This window comes from Theropithecus gelada, chromosome 1 (genome assembly GCF_003255815.1).
Source record: "Theropithecus gelada isolate Dixy chromosome 1, Tgel_1.0, whole genome shotgun sequence".
Taxonomy (NCBI): Eukaryota; Metazoa; Chordata; class Mammalia; order Primates; family Cercopithecidae; genus Theropithecus; species Theropithecus gelada.
In genome coordinates this window covers 39,557,046-39,563,340 of record NC_037668.1, presented here as the reverse complement: position 1 = coordinate 39,563,340, position 6,295 = coordinate 39,557,046, and positions in this window count along the sequence as shown.

Below are 6,295 nucleotides of genomic sequence, written 5' to 3'. Positions count from 1 at the left end.
CAGGAGTTCAAGACCAGCCTGGCCAACATGGTGAAACCCTGTTTCTACTAAAAATACAAAAATTAGCCGGGCATGGTGGCATGCACCTGTAATCCTAGCTACTCAGGAGGCTGAGGCAGGAGAATCGCTTGAACCCAGGAGGCAGAGGTTGCAGTGAGCTGAGATCACACCACTGCACTCCAGCCTGGGCAACAAGAGCAAAACTCTATCTAAAAAAAATAAAAATACACACCATGTATGCAAGGCCCACTATGTGCCAGGCACTGTATTGAGCAATGGGCAGTCACTGTGTCTCATCAACTCTTACCCTCTCACAGAGGAAGAAACTAGGCTCAGCCTGGTTAAGTCACTTGCCTAAGTTCTAGCTTGTAAGCGGTAGAGCCAAGATTCGAACCCAGCTCAGCTAAACCTGACACTCGGTAAATATATGTTGAGAGAATAAATAAACAAATGAGTGTGTGATTGCAGGAATATCATTGGTTAGACGAGGATGAGTAGGGTTGTCCTTTTAAGTGAGACTATAAAGACAGTGGCAATTGAGTAAAGAGTTCCCCATGGTTTTTGACAGTTTCAAGCTATGACCTGTTATTTGCACAGAGTTCCAGAAGTTTAAGAGACACACACAAAATTATCCAAGCCCAGAAGAAGAGTGCAGTTTCAGGGACAATTTAAGTATTCAGCTGGTAGCAGTAAAGCACCTGCTGCGAGCCAAGCGCATGGATAGGAGCTGCGGTTACAACCCTGGACAGGCCAGACATTGTCCTGCTCTCACGGTGCTCTCAGTGACTGCCAAGGGAGCTGACCTCACAGCATGAGGGCCACCTGGAAGGTAACCTGTCTCAGGTGGCAGGTTGGGGACTTGGAGCCAACCAGATTTCTCCTCCTTTCTGTGTCTGTTCCCTTCCATGAAATGCAGAGTTTAAGAACCAGGGTGTTATCTAACCACATCACCCTGCTTGCATATTCAGACCCAGAGTCTGAAAGAAATGGTATGGAGACAAAATGAAAACAGAAGGTTGGAGGAATGAAATTCACAATAAAACCTACAATCTGCTCCTTGACCAAAATGATAGGTCAGGCACGCTAAGCACTCACGATGGGCCTGGCGCCGCGCTAAGACCTTCACGTACTTCGTCTCACTCAGCCCTCTCAACAGCTGCATTTTCCAGTTGACAGACTGAGGCTTGGAGAGGTCACCTTGCTCAAGGTCAAAACAGCTAGTACGTGGTGGAGCTGGGATTCAGACCCCAGGGTGTCTGACTCTGGAGACCGCAAGGTCGGCTCTGCTCTGTTGCCCTGGCAGGTCTATTCCTTGGGTTGAAAGAGCTTGCTGCAGTCTGATTTCACACAGAATAGTAGCATGGAAAGAGTGGAGGGAGGCAGGGGAAAGTTCCCAGGCTGGTAACTGGTGTTCTATCTGCAAGGCTGCCTTAGCTCCTGCAGCCCCAACCTCCAGGCAGCTGGTAGGAAGGTAAACTGCTGAAACTGACAAATTTGCAAAACCCACCATGCTCCAGTTAACGAGCTCTTGGAAAACCTCTCTGAAGGTTCCTGGCAATGTCCCTGTGGGAGCCAGCTCATGTATTTTAAGAAAAAAAAAATCATTAAAGAAGTTAGGACTCTGGAGAGGCCGTAAATGTAAAATATTGGTGGTTCGACAGTGTATCCCTAGCAGCTGTAGGCAGAGTTCATCTTGATGAGCCAGAACCACGTCCAAGAAATGAATCATTTTGTTTTCCCGAGATGGCTCCCCTTGAATCTTCCCAGGCCGTCTGCTCCAAAGTTTTTAACTTGCCCACCTAACTCAGGACCCACTAAGACCATGACTGCACCTAGCCAGGAAAGGGAATAGGGCTGGCAGAATTGCAGAGCGAGCTGGGCCCCAAACACTTCTGGAATGGTGCCTGAGAGATTCCATTTTCCAGATGGCCCCCACGTCTTCCCTCACTTTGGTTAACTATAGCCATCACACCAAAAGCACTTGGCTTCATGACATTCTGGAGGAGGGAGGTCATGGCACGTGGCACTTCTTAGGCACTCCGTGGGTGCTTGTGGATGGTGGGGGCAAACACATGGTTTGCACGGTTTGGGCTGCCCACATGGCACCTGCTTGTCTCTTTGGCTGATGGGTGCCTTGGTCTCCCTTTGCCCAGCAAAGGTGGTACCGCCATCCAGCCGGTGTTTTATTCTGCTCCCTTTTTCATTTGGTGAACCATAGTGAGAATGCAGATTTAGAAGATTTAAAGTGTCGGGGACCCCTGCCAGCTCAGATCAAATTTAAAGGTGTTGGGGACCCCCACCTGCCTCAGATTAGATTAAAGTCAGTGGCACCCTAGGCCAGGAAGTGAGGCTGGAGGGAGGATTTCCAAGGTCCCACCCTAGCCCCCAGCCCCCACATCCAGGGTGACTTCCAACAAACCACCTGACCCCTCCCCATCCCCTCTTCCCAGCTAGGAGGCGGGGAGGGTGACATTGAGCTTCGGCTCTGGGGCGTCCTAAGGGTTAACTAATTAATGGTCGGAAAGTGCTTTGAAAAAATAAAGTGCTGGATAATGGGAAGGGCAATTATGTTGGGAGAAACTCCTAATTTGGCTGGAATTGATGTTAATGATAAAGTATCTGAAACATGTAGCAAGCAAGCGTGATTGTATTTTATATGACAGAGAGAGACACTTACACGCAGGGGACACGGACAGCGGTTAATTTGGTTAAATAAAGTGAAAGATAAAAGGAATGCGGACACCGCAGGACTCGCTGTTTATCCGGACTCTGTGTAACACTTTGTGATTGGATCGGGCACTTTGACTCTTATTTATTTGTTTGTGATGAAAATAAATGGAAAAGCGCCAGTTTTATGGCTCAAAAGGAGATGGTAGAAAGTAGAATCCAAGAAGGAGGCCCAGGGCTTCCGACGAGGCAGGCTTAGGCTGCGTTTCTGGGAAGGAGAACAAGGTCTCTATGAGAGTCAAGGTGGGTGAGGGCATTCCCACTCCACCCCACCAGGGCTGGGGGGGATCTTAGAGGGCAGCCAACATAGCTCTCACCTTCCAGAGGGAGAAACTGAGACCCAGGAAAGGGAGACAGTATATGACTCAGTATAGGAGCCAGCATTAACTGAGTACTTCTGTTCGCTATGATCAGATGAGATGTTAGATCCCATTTAATCCTTAAAGCAAGTGTATGAGGTGGGTACCATTTTTACTCCCATCTTACAGAAGAAGAAACAGAAGCTCAGAGAGGTCAAGCAAAGTGCCCAAGATTGCACAGCCAGGAAGTGGTGGAGCAGGATGTTGGGCTTGGGCAGCCTGACTCTGGGAAGAAAACTCCATGAATGGTGACTTTGGGACTAAGCAAATGCTCTTAATATTCACGTCCCTATTCTCCTTGACTAGGTTCTGCTGGACAGGGAACTGGGAGAAGGAGGTGAGGAGACTCTTGTCCCAGTCCAGGGAAGACTGAATGGGGTTGCCCAGGGTGATAGGGACGCCTGGCCTGGGACCAGAGCAATGGCAGGGGTTTGAGCCCTAGCTTGGAGCCCCAGAGGACAGCATGAGGTTGCCCCAAGGAAGAACAGGAGACTCGTTTTCTGGAAGGTCTGTGAGGTCCCCGCAGGTCCAGATTAGTATTCAGTATTTATAATATTTCCATAATGGTAAAACAAAAGAAAACAAGCAGAGAGAATGCATTTTTAATCACCAATCATTTCTCTTTGTTTGTTGTGAATGAACAGCGAGGTGAAATAGTATTTCATAATCACCCCATTCGAATTTTCCTCCCCACAAAGCGCCGAGAAATCTCTAAATAAAATAAATAAACAAGCCAAGACCTTAAAATAAATTCCAGAGGGTAAAGTGCTACGTGTGGGTTATCACAGCTGCAGGGAGGCAGGGGCTGGGAGGTGGGGAAGGGAGGACAAAGGGCCACGGGCCTTGTCAGTTACCAGGAATGGGATCCCCCAGATCCAGAGACTGACAAAGAAGGGCAGAAGAGCAGAGGAATGGTTTGAAGATCCGCAGCAGTGTAGAGCTGGGACAGAGCCCCGACTCTTCATTTCTTCCTTCTTTTTCTTTCAGAATCTTCTGGTCCTCCTTCTCTCCCTGAAAACCAAAGAAACTCTTGTTCCCTGTCCCCTTGGCACTTTACAACCTCCCATTCAAAATACTCCTCATCCAGGGGCTCTTTGGATAATGTCTGCCTGCCCTTTGAGCTAGTCCAACCTTCTCAAGTGATAGAGGAAGAAACCATAGCAAAGAGAACACGGACGGGACATATCTAAGACTCTCCAGCAAGTTAATGACAGGGTTGGGCTTGGAAGCCAGGGGGCTTGACTCCCTGTCAAGTCAGCTTTCATCTACCTGCACTTATCTCTAGATGTCTTTGAGACACCGCCTATGCCGCTGGATTTTCTCCACTGGCTGTTCCCAATTTTTTGTTTTGTGCATCTCAACATCCCCAGACCTTTGGGTCCTAGCAAGGTGCCTGGCACATGGGGGCACTCATCAAATGTTTGTCAGATATGTGACTGGATGGAGGGATGGATAGATGGATGGAAAAATGGATGAATTGGTGGCTGGCTGGATGGAAGGATTAATAGGTGAATTGGTGGGTGGATGCATGGAAGGTACATAGATGGATAGATGGATGAATGGATGGATGGATGAAAGGTTGGGTGGGTGGATGGATGGATGGATGGATGGATGGATGGATGGATAAATGGATGAATTGGTGACTGGATGGATAGAAGGATGAATGGGTGAATTGGTGGGTGGATGCATGGAAGGGTACATAGATGGATAGATGGATGAATGGATGGATGGATAAATGGATGAATTGGTGACTGGATGGATGGAAGGATGAATGGGTGAATTGGTGGGTGGATGCATGGAAGGGTACATAGATGGATAGATGGATGAATGGATGGATGGATGAAAGGTTGGGTGGATGGATGGATAGATGGATTAGTGGATGGATGAATGGAAGGATAGAAGTTGGCCGGCTGACTGGATGGATGAATTGGTGGGTGGATGGATGAAAGGATGGATGGATGGATAGATGAGTGGATGGATGGAAAAATGGAAGGGTAGATAAATGAACAGATGGATAAATGGATGGATCGATTAAAGGTTGGGTGAGTGGATGGATGGATGGATTATCGGATGGATAGATGGATAAATGCATAAGAGACTAAAGCTGATTTCATCCCCTTCCTGGACAGTGGAAAAGGGCACCTTGGATGGCCACTTGCTAGATAGCTAATGTCAATCACAGTGTAGTCCAGTTAACACCTAGGAGTCCTGGCACCTTGAAATTATGTCTTCAACAACTTCTTGAAGGACTCCGAAAAAAATCACCATCTAGCAGGGGCCTCCCTCCTGGTTGAAATTTGAGGCAGAATGCCAGGGCCAGGCAGACCCCATTTTCAAGTAAGTCATAAGGTGGGAAAGAGCCCTGGCTGGGGCCAGAGGACCCAGGCTCTGTTCTCATTCTGTCACTAGCTCTGCATGGTCACCAGGGTCACTGGCATGCAAGCAGCTTCCTCTCTCTGGGCTTTAATTTTTCTTTCTGAACCATTCTTAAATGTTCTAGGCTGTGGGTCTGGCCCCTTCCTCGTGGACAACTTGTCAGGGCTTGGGAGAACTTCACTTCTAGGTCTCTCTCTCTCTTTTTTTTTTTTTTTAAATGGAGTTTCACTCTGCTGCCCAGGCTGGAGTGCAATGGCGCGATCTCGGCTCACTGCAACCTCTGTCTCCCAGGTTCAAGCTATTATCTTGCCTCAGCCTCCCAAAAAGTTGGGATTGTAGGCACCCGCCACCACCCCCAGCTAATTTTTGTGTTTTTACTAGAGGCGGGGTTTTGCCATGTTTGCCATGCTGGTCTCAAACTCCTGACTTCAGGTGATCCACCTGCCTCGGCCTCCCAAAGTGCTGGGATTACAGGCGTGAGCCACCACGCCTGGCCTGGGGTTCTTGTTTTGTCAACTAGGTGGCCCCTCTCCCTGGTCCCTGACCCCTTCCACGTTGAGGAGCGCCGCTCGGCCCTCTCCCACCCAGCCTTTTCCCTGGCAGGGCAGTGGGCATGGAGACAGTACGGGGACAGCACAGAGCCTCAGGAAGCCAAGCTGCAGCCAAGACCCACACTCCTCTGAATCCTATTGAAAAAATAATAAAAAGGTAATTACTTTGTCATTACTGAACACTGGTTTGTCTTTTTTCATTTTTTTTTTTTTTAAGCCCTGACCATAAATAACGAGTCCATTACCCTTCAGAGTGGACACACACATCCATACGGGACCTGC